The sequence below is a fragment of the Eptatretus burgeri genome, chromosome 8 (assembly GCF_056783735.1).
Source record: "Eptatretus burgeri isolate ZD-2024b chromosome 8, Ebu_testis_v1, whole genome shotgun sequence".
Classification (NCBI taxonomy): Eukaryota; Metazoa; Chordata; class Myxini; order Myxiniformes; family Myxinidae; genus Eptatretus; species Eptatretus burgeri.
The window spans coordinates 92,703,004-92,722,454 of NC_140968.1; the positions used below are offsets into that span (position 1 = coordinate 92,703,004).

Genomic DNA, 19,451 nt, shown 5'->3' on the forward strand with positions numbered 1-19,451 from the left:
CATAGTTTGATCAATATTTTAAAGCATCAAAAATTTATTTGTCTCTGAAATGTGAGCATTGACCTTTAGAGCAAAATAGCTGTGGATGGCAGGGTTCCAAGATGGCGGCCACAATTTTCAAACATTTAATGTCACCATTGCATTCCTAGAGCCCTAAACTGTAGTTATAGGCGTTTCAACCGTCTCGATATCTGTACTGGTTTAGGAGATATTTAACAAAACAGGTCCACAGTGCTGGCCATTTTGAAATCCAGGATGGCCACCATACGGCGTGCAATTTCCGGTGGCCCCTGGACTAATAATCATTGTATGGTGTTACTCTAACCATGTGCCAAGTATCATGCATTTAAGGGAAAGTGCACAATCGACCTGTTTTTTAGAGCTAAGCCGCCCCAGTACTGTGCATGATAGACGTCAAATTATTTTTGGATCAGAGACAAAAAAAAACAAGTTCGAATTGTGAACATACCCCATGGGAGTTCATTCGTACAACTCTCAGGTGAGCGATAGCATGGACAACAGATAGTTTTGAAACTTGGTAAGAAACCAGAACACCTCACACGAGTGAGGCTAGTTTCATATCATCATTTGCGATTTAATTTTGCGTTGGGCATCGCCCAGCACATTTAATTTTTTTATTTTTAATAACAATTTAAAGAAAATTGGCTGAAAGGGCCATTTCTCGGCCCAAAGGGCCGGAATCGCACTTTGGGTTCAGTTAATTCCTGCAGAGTGACCTCAAAAATATACCTGTCAAATTTAGTCCAGTTTCTTTCACAACTAGCATCCGTTGAAGACAAAGTCTTCAATATTCCCCGCCATAGTAAATGAGGATTAACAAACTTATATTCCCTAAGCGTGTGCAATATGTATGTGAAGTTTCCCCTTGATCTGACCAGCCGTTCTGCAGAAGAAGATGTTTGAAGGTTTTAGGGTAAATTCAATATGGCCGCCAAACCATGTGACCTATGTATTAGAAATTAACAAACTTCTGAAAGGATGTCTTGAGGAAAGTGTATGTGAAATTTTTCCTCAATCTGTCCATCCGTTCTGGAGAAGAAGATTTTAAAGATTTATTAATTTTCAATCCAAAATGGCTGACGAACCATGTGACCTATTACATCATAAATTTACATTCTGCCTCCAATCCTCCAGTGAAATACGTGTGTGAAGTTTCATGTTAATCGGATGAGGTGTGTTTTTCTATCCAATATGGCCGCCAAACCATGTGACTTGTGATGTCATAATTTTTATTACGTATGCAGACATGATGGAAGATGATAGTTGCAAATTTTCGCTTTGTTAGGTTATGTGATTCCAGAGAAAACATTATTTAATATTTTCTTGAATCTAACATGGCTGCCAAACCATGTAACCTATCAATTAGAAAATATCAAAAGGCACCAGTTCACCACTTGCTTGATATGTGTACCAAATTTAGTAAATATATCTTGAGGGGATTTGTAGTTAAACCCCGGAAACGAAATGTGACAGACGGACGGATGGATGGACGGACGGACGGAACCCATTTCTATACGAATTCGCAACACTGGTGTCAGGTCGTGGGACACAAACCCATCCCCCTCCTGGCAACACTGTTGTCTGGGAGTGGGATTCGAATCCCTCCCGCCTCCAGCTAAATTCACGGGGAATCGGTCCAGGGGTGAGAGGAGTGACCCCCGATTCCCTCCAAATTACGAGCGATTCAAATGAACCCTTTACGAGAAATAAGATGGCGTCTCAAGGCGAGCGGGAGCCGGGGGTATTGGAAATGGATTTAGAATGTGTAGAATCCATGGTCCAGGATGAAATCCCCGTGCAGGAAATGTTGGTTGTGCAGGAACACGAACTCGCCCAACTGAACCCAGAGCCCGAAATAGGTGCGGCGGCCGCGGTGTATGACACCTCCCTCCCCCTCTCCGCCAAAACCCCCCGATCCTTGCCGAATCGGCTCACCCAAGCGCACCCGACATGGCCCAGCTATGGGCCATGCTGGCGGCAATGACAGCGAGAATGGATACAAACACAAATGAAATGAAAAATCGAAATAAAAGGCATGAAAAAGCAAATGAACGAAGTGAAAACGAAAATGGATACAAACACGAACGAAATAAAAGGCATGAACGAAAATATGGATACAAACACAAACGAAATGAAGGCGAATTTGAAGGAAGAAATGAAAGAACTGCGGGGTGAGACGCAGAACATGGGCCGAAGCCTGCAGGCGGGCATGAAGGCAGTGACCAGGGAGCTTAAAATGGCGACTCCACGTGTGGGAGCGAACGAGCTGGGAGGGAGTGCAACGGCTGTCAGGCCCGCGGTGGAGGCGGGTGACAAAGTAATTCGGGGGACGTGTTGGGCGAGAAGTGTGAAGGTGACGGAGACGTGCACGAGGGAGATAAGGGAAGAGACGGAAATAATAGTTGAGACAAGGGAGATAACGGAAGAGACGGAAATAATAGAGACACGGGAGACGGGAACAATAGAGGAGAGACTGCATGATAATGACGGGGTTAGAGACGTACACACACACGGAGGTAGTGGAGGATAATGGGGGTGAGCTCGCGGAACGTGTAGGGACCCGGTGCGAGCAGCGGGATGGCCTCCTCCAGGAACGAGGGGAGGGAGTATGCCCCCTTGAGGCGAGTCACGACCAGGTGGGTTCGGTCGTGTCGAGCGAGGTCGAGGGGAGGAGTGTTGCGAACGGGTGCACGTCGAGCTTGGGGGGTTTTGAGGCCCCGGAAACCCTAGTGGGGACACGAACCCCCAGTGTGGTTGTGCCGGTGTGTGTGGTGCGAGGTGTGAGTGCCTCCCCGTGTGTGAGTGGTGTGGTGGTGAGTGTGCTGGAGTGCGTGCTTCCCAGCACGCCGTGTGTGGATGAGGCACCGCGGGCGAGTGCCCCCGCGTGTGTGAGTGGTATGGTTTGTGTGAGGGAAATGGCACGAGTGAGTGGAAGGCCGCGAGTGAGTGGAGCCACGTGTGCGAGGGAGGTGGCATGCGTGAGTGAACGGCCGAGTGCAAGGGAGACCGTGTGTGTGAGAGAGCGGTATGTGAGGGAGATGTCGGTCGGCATGCGTGAGTGAACGGCCGAGTGCAAAAGAGACCGTGTGTGTGTGAGAGAGCGTTATGTGAGGGAGATGTCGGTCGGCATGCGTGAGTGAACGGCCGAGTGCAAGGGAGACCGTGTGTGTGAGAGAGCGGTATGTGAGGGAGATGTCGGTCGGCATGCGTGAGTGAACGGCCGAGTGAAAGGGAGACCGTGTGTGTGAGAGAGCGGTATGTGAGGGAGATGTCGGTCGGCATGCGTGAGCATGCAGCCGCGTCTCCCAGTGCGAATGTAATGGAATGGAGAGTGAGCGTCGTAACACGCAGGTGTGCGTGGGTCGAATGGAGACGACAACGATAATTGAGGGACAAAAGCCGGGTAGCGGCTGTAGATGTTTTGCGCACCGCGCCGGGTTCACCCAGCAGCGAGCGCGAGGTCCGTGCTGTGCAACGCACGAGGCCCCCACGTGCTCGCTTGCGGGAGTGAGTCCCGGTCCGGAAACGCACGCGGTGGATTTGCCGATCCCGCGGACGGACAAAGTTTAGGCAGGTAAACGGATTTGGACCGGACGGGTTCTCCACGCGAGCGTGTGTGTGAAGCTCCAACGGGCAGAGCACGTGTTCGCGTGGGGAACCCCTCGAGACGTGGGGCTTGTGTTTTTGTATGCGCACGGTGACGTCATGGCTGCATCGTAGGGGAATCCGGCAGGAGGGTGAATCCCTGCCTGATGGTACCGTCCAAGAGGGACGAGGGACGCGAACAGCTGCCATGACGTCACGCCACAGGTGCGCGGCTGTGAATTGCCACGCTGGTGCGCAGGTTGCGAGTTACTGCGCTGGTGCTGCGCGAGGGGAAAAAAAAAACAGCAAGCCTCGCTTTCGGGTGAACAGGATTCCCGGGCAAGGGGTGGAAGATCCCCTTCCTGGGCACAGGATGAAACTAGTAAGGGGGAAGGGTTAGCTTAGTTAGACCGACTTTATGGGGCAGGGGTAAGTCCTCATGGAGTCCGTGGAATGGATTAGTTAGAGGGATTGTAGCCAGATTTAGGTTGGGGAATGGTTTTTTTTATTTTATTTAGAAGTCAGTGACAGACTGTGAATGTGTAGAGGGGACGTAGCTTCGCTACGTAGTGTTAAATGGAACGTGCTATAGTGTAAGGGACGACGTGGGAGCACGAGTTAGTTAGGGGATGTAGTTAGAAGGATGGCAGTGTTCAGCGGTGTGTGTGTTGAAGAGTTGTGGGTTGTGAGGTGAGTACATGTTGGGTGAGTGAGGCCAGCGGGTCTGTGTAAGTGGAGCGAATGGGGAATGCATGGTGCGATGAGTGATTGGGGGGAGGAGAGACTCCCGCCCAAGGGACCCCAGGGTCAGTTTAGAGTGAGTTGGGGGGTTAGTCAAATTTACAAAATGGAGGTCGTTTTGTTGTTGGTGGGAAAGTAGGCTCGATACCCATTTGGAGGGGTGCAGGAGCCTTGTTGATGGGCTGGGAACGTGGCTGCGAAAGGTGAGTATCGCTGAGTGGGTACCCCGGGCACCAGGCTAGTCGGCCGTAGTAGGCCAAGGGCCCATGGGGGGCCGGGATAGCGTAGTGGGCATGTGTGCGCCCGCTTGGTGCGGGGGCCCGGGGCACCGTTAGCCGCGTGGGCAGTGTTGTGGGCACGGGTGACCCTCGGAAAGGGCCCGGGAAGCCAGCCTGCCACGTGTGCGTTTCAGGGGAGGTGCCATGGGGGGCACTCCCCAGTGTTTAGGGAGCTGGTAGGCTCAGAGGCAGTGTAGTGCCCGGGGGTGCCATCGTAGGAGGATCGGCAGAGGGTCGTGCCTGCCAAGGGGAGCCACGCGTCCCAGCCATGAGACCGTGTGAGGGCACGGGAAGAAAATTGGGGGGCAAGGCCCGAAATTTGAGAGGACATCAACACAGGCGACGGCAATCTGGGTTGTTAGAACCAATAGTTTAAGCGAGAGGCGCTTGTTGAAAGCCCCGGGGTAGTTTAACAGTTCAATGGATAGGGTAGAATAGGAAGTGTACCCCTCCGCACCATCCATCCCCTCGCTCTCGTTGTGGGCCGCTGGACCCACTTTGTGTTATAGATCGCTGAACTCTGGGGAGGCCATTCTGAGGCTTCGTTGGGCCTCGACACAGGACGCTAGCCATCCCTCATTCCCCTCCGGGAAGGGAACGTAGGGGTTGGGAGAAGGCTAGGTGACAGGATAGGTTAGCCGAACAAGGACGATAAAGCGGGTTAGGGGACGAATTATAGTGGGGAAGTAAAAATAAAAATAAAACAAAAAAAATTAGTTGGGGCTAAATTGGGTTTTACAAATTAAGGGAGTGGGTATGGACAGTGACAGGCAAAGGGGATAGGTGGGAGGGAGACCGTAGGGTAGGTCCGAGCCCGCCTTCTGAGTGGCCAGCACCACCGCACTCCCTCCACCAACCTTCACTGCAAGGCAAAGGCCGGTCCACTTCATCGGCAGCTGTTGTATTGATGCAAGGTCTGTGCCGGCTGGAACGTCTGCAGCTGTTTTCTGCAAGGCCTGTGCCGGCCAGTTCATCTGCCGGCTGTGTTTGCCTGCAGCGGCCTGGTTCTGCAGGCTTTGTTTGCCTGCTGCTTTTGCCATGCCATGCCCACTGCCCCATGTTCACCAGCCCCGTTCAATTTTGCTTTGCCCCCCCCCCCTTGTTCATTGCCATGTGCGCCAGGATCAGAAAGCAACAGTTTGCAAGCTGCAAGAACTGCCCTGTTGGCAGCTACAACACGGGCCTGCAGTGGCGGCCCGTGCACCGTGTTTGCATCAATCCATTCATTCATTAATCCATCCATCCATCCATCCGTTGTGCTCATTGCGTGTGCCACTTGAGTTGGCACGGATACTGCGTTTGTGCAGCCCATGCACCGTTGTGGTTCACTGTGTTCAGTTCAAAAAGGGGAGGCCTTGGACTGCGTGTGAGCAGCCGGCCATGTTCCCTGTCACCTGCATTGCATGAGCCAGAGACTGCATGCGAGCAGCCTGGCTCCCTGCTAACTGCTTTCTTTTTGCAGAGTCCATTGATCCTGGGCCATGGTTTAGTGTAAAATTTGTAAGTTAAGGTTAAGATGTACTGTACATATGAGTGCGCCCCCGGCATGTCTGTCTTCGCGCCGGCAATTTTATTTAAGTCGTCCGTGTGAGTGGGTTTGTTTAGTTAGTTACTCAGCCCTCAGGTTATTTATTTTGGGGACACGAATACCATGAATGTCGCACTCAGGGATCCGTAGGTAAAACGTACTAGGGGAGAACTACACATGATGGCACACGAAAATTTGACGACTCGGGACGAGTCTGTAAAAAGGGGAGGGGGTAGTGTTGTGGTTGAGGAAATTCGCAAACCACCATTCAGGTCCCGTAGGTGAGATATCTCTGTAAGTACATGTGTAGTTAGTCCCAAACCCGTTGTTTAGAGGGAATAAATGTGATTCATTCGGGCTGCGACCCTTAAAGATATCCGTTTTTCTGTTCTATCTTTATTTTGAGCCAACCACGTCTCAACCGCCATCACACAACAACCACCGACCGCAACGCCGCTTCACAACAACAACAACGCCAACAGCCACGACCTTTACTGTCACGGCTCGCTCCCGTAAACATCGCATCACCGCCATTCCAAGCGTCGCCATGGCCATCACCGCCACAATAGACCCTCCACCACCTTCACCTCCCCTCCTTATGCGGACATTCCCGCACCGCTTGTGGGCACCGAGCGTCAGGCTGTCCTGGCCTCGTGTGGGACGCGCGCTGAGCCGCGGGTGCAAAAAGCGGCCTTTCCGAGGGGAAGTTGGATCAGGAATGATGCACGGCACTTCCAATCCGTCCAATCATTAAGCGCGGGGCGATATGGCCCCGCCTCCATGCGCGTCGGAGTAGAATCGATATATCCAAATTCGAGGATCAGGGGAGGTTCACGCCCACTTTTCCTCCGTCCAATGGGCGAGCGTGGCTCCGCCCCCGAGGTCATCCTGATCCGGAAATTTGCATATGGATTCTCCTGCTGTACTATAAAGCGCCGAGCGCGGGGCGAATTCAGTCAGTTTTTTGTTTTGGGCTCGGGCGAGTTGGAGAGGTGTGGCGGCGGCGGAGTGTGGCAGCAGCAGTCAAGACGGGTCTGGAGGAGAGTCGGTCTGTCGGGGTTCTGAGTCTGTCGGGGAGCTGCAGAGAGGGGAAGCCAGGAACGCGGTCGAGGTCGCAGTGGAGTCGCTCGTCGCGGGACCCAAGCAAGCCAGCTATCCTCTTTCCCCAGAGCATCAACAAACCCCCCTGTTTCCCCCCGCGCTGAGATAGTGCGAAAAGGGGGCCCCGTTCCCACCCCATTCCAAGCAGTGCCAACGAAACCCACGTAGGAGCGCGGAGTCGGGGCACCGCCGCCATTTTGCGGCTCATCACAAGACGGGTAGGCTCTACCCGGTCTCGCACCCCCAGGCCCGTCTGCCCCCTTGTATTTGAGGGTGGCCCTTTTCTTTTGCTTTGGAGTATATGTGTTGTTGGCGCCGTCTGTAAAGTAAAACTGTGTAAGTGTTGCCGTGTGCTCGCGTAGTCGGTAGTAGATCTGCATTGTTGTGTTCCTTTTGTTACATTTGCTTTTGGTGCATAATTGTTGTAATTGTATATGTGTGCTTTCCGTTTGCCGTGGAATAAATGTGCCTTATGTTGAACTGTCTTTCCCATTTCGCTTCGTCTTTTCTTTAATTGAATCTCAATCTTACTTCACGTAAAGGGTTGGTAGTGGGCTAAATACGCCCGATAATTAATCGGAACCGTCGAGGTTGACAATAACACCGCTCAGTTATCCCGATAGTACGGAATGGGTCGCTTAAGTGGCCCGTGTCTGGGGTCGACCTGCGGCGAGGTGCGATCGCCCGGTCTACCCTCCGTGTGGGTACTTAGGTAGGTCGAATTTGGCGAACAACCCTATCCCACGCGGGAGGGCCGATTGGCACGATCGTGGTGAGGCCGAAAGGCCCACCCGTGACTAGTTCCCGGCGTTAGTCCGAGAGGGTCACGACGGAATTGTCCGTCCGGTGGGCGACGTGCCACGATTCGAGTTACGTGGCCGCTCGCACGCCGGCGGGCGCGAATTCGCAACAATATAATAAAATCTCCTTCTTTCGGCTTCTCCCATTAAGGGTCGCCACAGCGGATCATCCGTTATGATCCGCATAATGATTTGGCACAGGTTTTACACCGGATGCCCTTCATGACGCAACCCTGGTCGCCTCTTATGACACAGAGATATGGTACACCTATTCTAACCGGGGCATACACTGGGCCCAGTACAACTGGTGGTCACTTCGCCTACCTCGGAAGGATGACAGGCTGAGTCAACCTCCTGGTGTGTATTAATTCAAGTGGCCAACGGGGCTTGAACTCAGGACATTTTGGATCCCAAGCCACTACCCTAACCACTACGCCAACACCAGGCTGTCCATTCTAGTTCCAGCTGAAATGTGATTCGCTCTAGAATGTTTTCACCCAAGCAGAATTTAAAAATTTATAAACGCAAAATTCATCTTCGCAGCAATTCTGACTGCTAAAAAAAAAGTGTTTATTTATCCCATTCTCACCCTCCATGCAAACTCCTAGGTTTCATGGTGTTGGAGTTCTGGAGGAGACACCCTGGCTGACACACACACTCGTGCGCGCACACACACACTGACATATTTATTATTATTGATAGATGTACACTTTACCATCTTGTTGCATGGGTTGTGCATGTTTGATATAGTCTGTCGGTGTTTTATGTTCGAGACTGCCGATTACTTGTTCCCCAATTTTTCTGTTTTTGGCTGTTGATGAGTGTGGTAATTGTGTTGTTTGAGGTACTAATTTGCTCTTCGTCATGAAGGTTGAGGTTTTCCTTTTGTTTGAGAGTATTTGATTGTTTAATTATCTTTTTTTTCTGTTGTGAAGTTGGGATTGAAATTTAGAATGTGGCCTTTTGGGATAAATTTTTTCGATACAGCTCGGTTTCTATTTTGTTTAAATGTTTCACCGCTGTATCTATTTAATTGAATGGAATTCATGTTCTTCTGTGATCATTACGAATGGATTTCGGGTTCAATTGATGAATGATTATGATGGGTAGGTGATCCGAAGAAAGGTCAGAAACAGTGTGCCAAGATATGGTAGTCTTGAGTATCGGAGAGGATCTCAAGTTATATCAGGGGTTGTGGGAGAGTCCTGGTAGTTGGAGAGGGAGTCCAGTGGGCAAGTGGTGATCATTGAGGATAGTTAAATGGTATTACTGTTCTGGAATTAGTGTACCTCTTGTATCTTGGTTTTTGTTGGTTAACCAGCAGGGGTCTTTTGCATTGAGGTCCCCTCCGATTATCAAGTCCGGGATATTTTGTGGATTGCTAAGATGAGGTTGGTATCCTGGAAGGTACGAGTTCGGTGGGAGTATGTAATTGTTGATATTGTTTCTCTGAATTTTCCAAGTTTTTATTCTTCTGCAGGTGATTTTGGATGGCATTGTCATTAGGAAGCAGATGGAGGGTGTCTGAAGTTGTGTTCAAGAATATTATGTTTTGTGGATGAGGGTGAGTACCCCTTCACCACCTCTATTTTCTGGTCGATCCTTTCTGATGAAAGAGTAGTTTGGGAAGATGTGAGAGGATTTGTAGACATTGCTAAGTTTAGTCTCTTGAATGAGTGCCACATCCATATTGTGTTTGTTGATAAAAAAAAAATTGGAGTTCTGTTATTTTGTTTTGAAATCCCACTTATGTTGCGCTCTGGAATGTTCTTGTTGAATTGATTCCTTTGTGATTGTGGGTAGAATGAAGGACTGCCGGGAGGTGTTGTATCGGACAGCCACAGGTCCATTGCAAGCTGTAATCTTTGTACAAAGCTGGGGTTGTACATTTGATCTGGAGCCATCTGTTACATCTAGTGCAGAGAATGGAGGAGTGATGGTTGGGGATTTTAGGTTGCATCCAGGGCAGATATAGATGGGTGAACCAGGGTTGGGTTCAATGTCTCCAGCAAGTGTAGACACCCAAACCTCTATCAGAAAAAAATTGAAAGAATGTAATGTAATCCCCAGGAACACGGCTTTGCACCATCACTCGAATCCACCGTCTGGAGCTTTTCCATAGTGGGACTGCAGCGGGGAGGATGATGGGGATCATCTGCTTCTTTTTGAAGTCGGAGCCACCACACAAAGGTGAACCTCTTCTGCCACCTTTTTTGGAAAAGGAATAATACAACTGCATTGAAACTCTTTTGATATCTCTAATTTGTTGAAGACATGGTTATCATAGGTTCAGCAAACATTGTTGAAAATTCTTAAGCCTCCATCATCTTTCACTTGCTATCATGTCCATGCCGTGACTTGTTTTGCTGCCTTATTCTCACGCACAAAATAAGTTTTAGATTTAATATCCCTTTGTAAGTAATGAGGGAGTGAGCAAAGAGTCATACCATAATAACAGAGAGGATAGGGCTGACAGGATGGCCTATAGGTACGCGCACTCATTTCTAAGTTGGCTAGCATGGGTTTGAATCCTGACCAAGCTATGAACTGTTTTTACAGGCAGGGCGATTCATCAATGTGTGTGCTGTCCCTCGGATGGACTTTAAATGGGAATCCTGTCTGCTAGCATTCATTGGTGGATGTTAAATATCCCATGGTATCTTTCGCGAAGAGTAGGCAAGCTATCGCCAGTTCCAAATTCCTGCCTTATCCGACACAGTGTACTGCATCAGCGGCATAGCCGTGCTCTCAATCAATGATGCTACCCCACAGCCTTGTGCTACATCCGAACGAATAGAAATCACCAGGATTCCTGGAGAAGTGTATCTATATCTTGGTAATCTTTCTATGGACCCAGAACAAACAAAACTATGAAACGAGACAAAGTTAAAATCCTAAGCCGCAGAGCAGACCCAAAATGAGGTTGATGAAATTGGTGAGGAATGTGGGATATTGATTAATTATCAGGATGAAAAAAACACGAGGCCATCACGGAAATGTCCTTTAACCTGTGCCTTACCTGAGACCCAAGAAAAAGAGAAAAGGTTGACGAGTGTATTGGAAGAAAAAATTTCAGTGGGATCAAATTGAGACTGGGATTTGGGAATCACACATTATAAACCAGGCGCTTTCACAATTGCTCCATCAATTGCTCTTTCACCCACAAACTACGATCCACATAATGTACTCATTCATAGATACTCTGGTAAAGTGCCTTTCAAAAGAACCATTTAGGTTTTGTGTGCCTGAGAAAATAATTTTGTTCAAAGTGCCCTCATACGCAGTGAAGGATGAAAGTTGGGAGTGGTTGATACAGGTGTGCAGTGGGATTAGAAGGAGGAGGAGGAGGAGGATGCATGATAGATCACCTTCAGACACTTGAGTTTATCGAGCCTTTACCAAGGAATTCCAATGTGTTGACAGATCGTGTCACATGGTGTGTCTTCATTATTTGTTCTACTCCAGATAATAACTCTCACTCAAGTGACGCCATTATACATTTTAATCTAACTTTTCACAAAAAAAGAAAATCCCAGCTTAGATGGAAAATCAAGAAGCCAAATCCATGTTTTAGAGTTAGGTCATGACAGCAATCCACAATTGCATGCAAGGACAGAACATCAGTTATTCTCATTGCTTCCTCCCTCAACACCCCATTCCTGTTTCCTCAACTTGGCCCGAATAATTTTTCCAGTGATCGTGTTTGGAAGCTCGTCCACAAACTCCACCTGTTGAAGAACAATCACATGTTCAATGCCATTTTTGTTCGTGAAGAGGTGTAAAGCACAGGTGTACTTAAAATGTGGAATGCAATGCAAGTACTTTCTTGTAATATTTGCCATAATCCAGTGCAACATCTGCAGCAGAGGAATCACAGGTTCGACCTCGAAAATCAAGCAAATTTCATGCCTTCAGGGCCGGACTTAAAATAACTATGAGTCACAATTTAGCATCACTTGATGACGTCACATATATGCACAGGGCTGGCAGGATGGTTTAGGACTACAGGCCCGAGAGATATGCACACTTTCCTCTGAGACGTTTAGCCTGTGGTTGAATCTCGGCCCAGCTACAAACTGTCAACCTGGTGTCTGGCAGGCAGGGCGAGGCATCGATGTGTATGTCATTCCTCAGACGGACATTAAACTGGGCATCCCCTCTGCCAGCATTGATCAGTGGACCTTAAAGATCCCATGGTTTCCTTTACAAAGGATAGGTGAGCTGTCGTTGGCACCACGACCAAATTCAAAATCCCTGCTCTCACCTGCAAGGGACGCGACATTAGCGGTACAGCCGCGCCCCTCCTCGGCCAATTGTGCTCCTTGCAGCCATGTGTTGCATATGGAAGGGGAAGACTTGTGCACAATTTTGTTTAAGTAGACTTGAGCAGCAACAGACATGTTTTAAAGTTATCTGGGAGAACAGTGTGCACCCATTGTCTTTTTGTCAAACTACACATGAAAATCTGGATCAAATGAATGCAATTAACAAAGACAACCAACATGAATGAATAAGTTGCAGTGGTCACACAGGATTTATTTTCAATGTTCATGACCGATGTAGATAAAATGACTCATTCAATTCGACTTTGTCATAAGCAAGGATTAATTATAATGTGAGCAATAATAGTGCACTTCATTTTCTTCATATTGATGCCTGCACGGGGGGGGGGGGGGTCGCAGCCACCCACAGGTACCAGCAGGATGACCACGCCCCAAAATGTGATGGCCACACCCCAATTCACGGAGCAGATTCCAAGCTGTTGGAGAAAATGGGCCATTTTGCACGGAACTATCCAAAATTAATCAACATTTTCACAGTGCAGTACCACAACTAGTGGCACTTTAGTAGCATAATGTCCACAAGTTCAGCCAGCAAAGAGTGGGCACCATGACGCTTTACACGCTGGTGTCCGATCTACGTATGTGCGATGGAGAAGGAGCCATGAAATAGTTTTAGGTAGCGATCAAATGCACCACCACTGTCAAGTCAAAGTTCGAGAGAGTGAGCACAGTCATTGAACACTCTCTAAACGAAGCAGTGCATGCACACGCACACGTGTAATAGGTATTACGACGAGATACCACTAATGTGTGCGGTGATTTTTATCGAGCTGCAGGCTCAGCAAAAGGCCCAGCATGAAAATAATTTCATGCATGCTGGACGCAAGATGTTTGAGATTTATTTTCGTCATTTTAATGATCCGGATGTTTTGTTGTTCTTGTTGTTGTTGTTGTTGTTGTTGTTGTTGTTGTTGTTGTTGTTGTTGTTGTTGTTGTTCTTGCTTGCAGTAAACACGGGACTTTTGAAAGGATGTGTGAGGCTTTTTGTGCATGTGCTGCATGTGTGTGTTTACACTGACTAAGTTTTGCTCGCCGGACACTTTTAACCTGTCGTTGCCAGTACAAAAGTCTGTAATTTGAATCGACAACACAATTTTCTGCATCGACACGAAAGAGTGGCAATTTTGGAGTGGTTTACCATAAATGTGTTCCGGAATTCAAATCGGGCTCATGGAATATGGTCAGGTCAGGTATGGGAGCATGTGCCAGAACAGCATGTCGCTGCGTCCACTTTCCGCTGGTACTCCAGGGGCCTCCGTCTGGCCATCCCCCAGGCAGATGCCAGGCCCATCCCCATCTCCTTGAGATGATGGTCAACCTGTTGCAACCATGAGGCACGTGGTCGACCCACTGGCCTCCTCCACTCATGAGACTCCCTCGCTGAGAGAATCTGGTGAGCAGGATCAGAGTCAGGAAAACGAGCCACATGTCCATACAGCCGCAACTGACGCTCACGGACTATGCAGGTAACAAATCTCATCCGAGTCTCTCTCAGCAACCGCTCGTTGGACACAAAATCCGACCAGCGATAGCCAAGGATTCTCCGAAGAGACCTGGTACCAAAGGAATTAAGTCTCCGTCTCAGATCCTTGGTCAGAGTCCAAGTCTCGCACCCATAGAGCAAGACTGGAAGTACCAAGGACCTGAAGACTCGGACTTTCGTCCTCCCGCACAGGTACCGGCAGCGCCACACCCCATGATCCAGTGAATCCATGACTCTCCAGGCCCGACCCAGACGTCTATTGACCTCTGACTCGCAGCCAGCAGAGACATGAATATCACTGCCAAGGTAAGTGAATCTCTCCACGACCTCAACATCCTCACCACAAACAGACACAGACAGGACAGCAGCATCCAAGATGTCACCGAAAGCCTGGATCTTAGTTTTGACCCAAGAAACCTGTAATCCCAACGGCTCCGACTCCTCATTCAGCACCTTGAGGGCCCCCAAGAGGATGTCTAAAGTCTCCGCAAAGATGACTGCATCATCTGCAAAGTCAAGGTCCGAGATCTTGACATTCCCAAATGACGCACCGCAACTTGATCTCTCCGACATCCTCCCTAGAATCTAGTCCATACAAGAGCTGAAAAGTGTGGGGGCAAGTACACATCCCTGACGAACTCCAGTAACAACTGGAAATAAGTCAGAGATGGTACCACCACACTTCACAGCACTCTCAGTACCAGAGTAGAGTTCAGACATCAGATCGATCAGTTTTGGTGGCACCCCACGAAGACCAAGAATCCTCCAGAGGACGTCCCGATTCACTGAATCGAACGCTTTACAGAGATCAACATAGGCTGCAAGTAGCCCCTGCCGAAACTCTCGACTGCGTTCGGTGAGGACACGAAGTGCAAGGATACGGTCAATCGTTGACCTCTTTGGTGTAAAGCCTGACTGCTCTGGACGCTGGTGCTCAAGCAGATGGTGGCGAACCCTATGGAGAATTATCCGAGCAAAGACCTTGCCCGGCACTGAGAGCAGCGTCACCCCTCGGTAGTTGTTGCAGTCTTGGCGATCACCCTTCCCTTTCCAGAGAGGGACAACAAGGCCCCTCTTGCAGTCAGTTGGGATGATGCCTGTGTTCCAGGCAGAGCACAAAACGGCATGCAACGACACGAGTGCAGCATTTCCACCAGCCTTGAGAAGTTCGGCATGGATGCCACAGATCCCTGGAGCTTTGCCCCGTTTCAACTGGTTCACCGCAGCCCGTGTTTCCACAAGCGTAGGTGGACCACAGTTGATTCGAGGGTCAGCAACAGGGATTGTAACACCCTTGACGTCCAACTCGACAGTTGGGGGATCAGCCTGGTACAACCGCTCAAAGTAACCGGCCCAGCGGGCCTTCACTTCAGACTCCTCTGTCAAGAGCCTACCACTCTCTGCTCGAACTGTAGTGCTCCGAGGGATGGGCTTGGATGAACGTAATACACGAATTCCCCTGTAAGCGGGATGAGAATCACCTGTCCACAGGTGATGCTCTACCCCCTCACAGATTCCTCGCACATAGGCCTCCTTGTCCACCCTCAGTGCACGTACAGTTTTACGCCTCAGCTCCCTGAACAGCTCAGCTCTGCCATTCAGCCTGGCCCTGCGACTCTGGTCAATGGTATCCAGTGTCCCTTGAGAGACAAAATTCTTCTTTGCCCTGCGGTGAGCTCCAAGGCATCCACCTGCAACATCAAGGACGGTGGTCTTGAAGGCGCTCCACAACTCTTCAGGACCCTCCAAAGCACCCAGACCCCCCAAGTGTCCACTCAGCCTGTTCGCAAACTCCTCAGCTACTCTCTCATCCCTGAGCTTGGCAACATCCAGCCTCGGCTGGGATGGTACCATTCTCCAGGATTTAAGGTGCAGCTTTAGAGTTGCTACAACAAGCCTGTGGTCAGTATTGAGGAACTGAGCACTCCGGTAGACCCTGCAGTTCTGGATCATCCTCCAACGACCGTCAATGAAGACATGGTCAATCTCCTTTGCCACACCACCAGCGTTGGAATACCAAGTCCAGCGATGAGCTTGTGGGCGCTGAAACCATGAACCAGCCACCCTAAGTCCATGAATTCTTGCAAAGTCAAGGAACTTAGTGCTATTCTGGTTCATAGTTCCTGACGCATGGGGACCAACACACACCTCATAACCATCCCTATCAGTTCCATTCGATGCATTGAAATCCCCCAAGACTAGAAGTGTATCTCGTCTGGGGCACTGATCAACCACAGACTCGAGTGTGGCGTAGAATGCATCCTTCACGGTGAGATCACTCGCCTCAGTCGGAGCATAAACAGAGACCAGGGAAATGACACCTAAGGAGTGACGAATCCTTAATCTCATAATACGCTCGTTGACCGGTTACCTCAATTATCATTGGGGTCAGCTTATTGGACACAGCTACAGCAACTCCTTAGGTATGGTAACCATCAGAGCGACCAGACCAATAGTAGGTTTAACCACCCACCATTATCTCGCCGCAATCCGGTCTCCGAACCTCAGAGAGAGCTGCAATCCCGATGTCCAAACGCTTGAGCTCAGATGATAACAGAGACAGGTGATCATCCTCTCTTAGGGATAGGACATTCCAGGCACCCACCCGAAGGGACCGCCTCAGGTTAACCCAAGGAGACCGCCGTCTGGTGGACGACACCTCAGCACCACTCCGACACACTCTCCCGCAATCTGACCCAGGGATGTTACCCCGTGGTTTCCCTCCTATCAAAGATTGGGGGTCCCGAAGGCTTTGCCCCAATCTCATCATCCGGTGAGCTGCCCTGCGAAGGGAAGCTGCACAGGAGGTACTCCCACGGAGTGGGTTTTCAGATTTTTTTGCGTTTTGCGTTTTGCGGAATGAAGGGTTTTACGGTGGCCGGAGTGCAAATCCTGCCACCAACCTCCTAATAAGAAGTGACCCAACTGCAGGAGGACGTCCGCAGACACAGTTGGGCACTAGATATGGATGGCCGTTGGCTCACAAGGAGCTCCTCCGCCCTTTGACAGGTTTTGTTTTTAATCCTGCTGGGTGTCCATATCCAAACACCCTCCTCACCAGAAAACCTGGTGGGGGAGACGGTTTAGTCGCCGACAACCCGACCATGGAACAGGTTAGTACAGGTTTACATGGTACCTGTAGCAGGTCACAGATCGAACCTGACCTGACAGAGAATATGGGAATGTGAGAAATATCTGTGCATGAGAGGAGTCGGGTTCGTACCATATCCTGTCAATACAAGCTAGCAGCGGCAGTGGATATAACACACACAGATGGACACTTCTCCTTTTACCAACAGATGCAAAAATCTAGCATAATTTGTCTTGTAGTCCAGGAATCAAACATAAAATGTTGATTTATAATGGACCTCACAGCCTATCCAACTCCCACTCCCACCACCCCCCCTCCCCTGCTCCGAAGCATGACGAATAGTAAATATTATCTTTTAAAATTTACCTTCTGCATTGACAAGCCCCAGATATCCTGTCGGTGTTAGGAAGTACCCAAACCAATTACGGTGTCTCCCTTTGAAAAATCTGTCTGAATATTGGGAATGATGGCTTTGTCTTTCTGAGAGCAGATTCCCATTAAATAAATCACGAAGCCTGCCATGTTCACATGAGATAATCTCACTCGGTTCAAAGTCCACTCGCTGGCAGGGATGATTGGGGAGGTCGGGTAGAACATGCTGTCTGCAGTCCTTGCAGCGGCCCACATCGTCGGGAGTTTTTCTAGTACGAGCTGCAAGATGTCACCTTTTCGGGAGAGGTGAGAAAGTTCTCCAAATATTTCATTGTGCTGAGGCAAACGCCTTTCTCACAGTTACTTTTTCAAGTATTTTTGGCTTATTTTAGAAGCTTTGTGAGCGATTTTATGTGACAATAATTATCTGGCATGCATGATGTATGTTCGGCCCCCAAATGAACCTCACTGCTTGGGGGTTTCTGTGCATACACGATGAGCATTCTGGGGTGGATTACATAATTTTGAAAGTCCTGTATTGCAGGTTTAAAATCTTATGCAAATAGAAACCCACCCCTTCCTCCTTTAACCCCACCAGACCCTTCTCTTCCACCCACTCCCTATTTATACTAATGCATAACTGTGAGAATGTCGATAATTTTTGACAGCCCCTAAAATCAATACGAAGGAAAGAGGGCTCATGCCACAATGTTGCCAATAAAAACATAACTTATTTATTTGTCCTATTTCCACAAATTTACCAAATTACCCAGATTATCTTAAACCTATGCTTAATTCAAGAAATACACAAAGCATACATAGTTCACCAAAATGTGTCTGCAGTGGGACGAACATCAAGGGAATGAACGAACAGAAAGAGGACAGGATGGAGGGGAGGAACCACTAAAAGTAGCAAGTAAAATGGTTCAGCTGGGAAAGGTTAATGTGGATTAATTATTTCGTAGATAGCCTGTGACTGCTGGTTGCATCATTGCTGGGAGTGCAACTGTATCGCTGTTGCAGTGCCCCCTGTTTTCAATAAGCTGGGACTCATTTTGCTGACCTCAGAAAGAAAACAAGTTGAGTCACCCACCTTCTGTCAATTAACGGCACATCAGGGGCTAAAACGCAAGACCCTAAGATCTTAAGTCAGTCACCTTAATTGTGAAGCCAACCCCAGGCATAACATCATGGGTAAGAATTGGACATGACAAGAATTGGCCATATATATATATATATATATATATATATATATATATATATATATATATATATATATATATCTCTCTCTCTCTCTCTCTCTCTCTCTGTCTCTCTCTCTCTCTCTCTCTCTCTCTCTCTCTCTCTCTCTCTCTCTCTCTCTCTCTCTCTCTCTCTCTCTCTCTCTCTCTCTCTCTCTCTCTCTCTCTCTCTCTCTCTCTCTCTCTCTCTCTCTCTCTCTCTCTCTTTCTCTCTCTCTCTCTTTCTCTCTCTCTCTCTCTCTCTCTTTCTCTCTCTCTCTCTCTCTCTCTCTCTCTCTCTCTCTCTCTCTCTCTCTCTCTCTCTCTCTCTCTCTCTCTCTCTCTCTCTCTCTCTCTCTCTTTCTCTCTCTCTCCCTCTCTTTCTCTCCTTCTCTCTCTCTCTCTCTCTCTCTCTCTCTCTCTCCCATCCTCTCCTTCTCTCTTCCTCCACTCCCCCCTCACCCTCGTCTCCCCACCCCTCCACCTATGATAAGGGGACTGTAAAGGACTGATGGTTTAGTTTTTGAATTTAAAACGGCTTCTCCAGTGTAGCATGTACAAGTCAGTCAGATATGAAGTGAGCCAACTGGAGGATGCAATGGTCGTTGCATGCACGTAGGCCTTTGTCAGCTCGATAGCGTGGGTCGTAAATGCTCATACCCAGTTGTATAAAGAACCTGGCAGTTAAAAAGAAAATGTTGCTGTTTGAGTGCATTTTATTTCCTTTCCCTGCCCCTCCTCTCATGCTCCCTTCCCTTCCATTGTTCTCATACCACCTTCCCTTTCCATCATGCTGCCTTCCCTCCCTCTCCCCTCCTCTCAAACCCCCTCCACTCTCCACCCCCATGGACATCTCTGGGTATGTATTAACATGCTGTTTTAACGTAC

General features: G+C 49.0%; 1 protein-coding gene across 1 annotated transcript in view; it reads left to right on the top strand.

The window, feature by feature from the left end:
* Nucleotides 1–10,124: 10,124 nt before the first annotated feature.
* The window catches only part of LOC147022287 (uncharacterized), a 47,803-nt gene continuing 38,476 nt past the window's right edge, over nucleotides 10,125–19,451 (top strand). Inside the window, exon 1 of the transcript XR_015061170.1 lies at nucleotides 10,125–10,244. The gene's annotated coding sequence lies outside the window, so the exon portion shown is untranslated. The remainder of the gene's footprint in view (nucleotides 10,245–19,451) is intronic.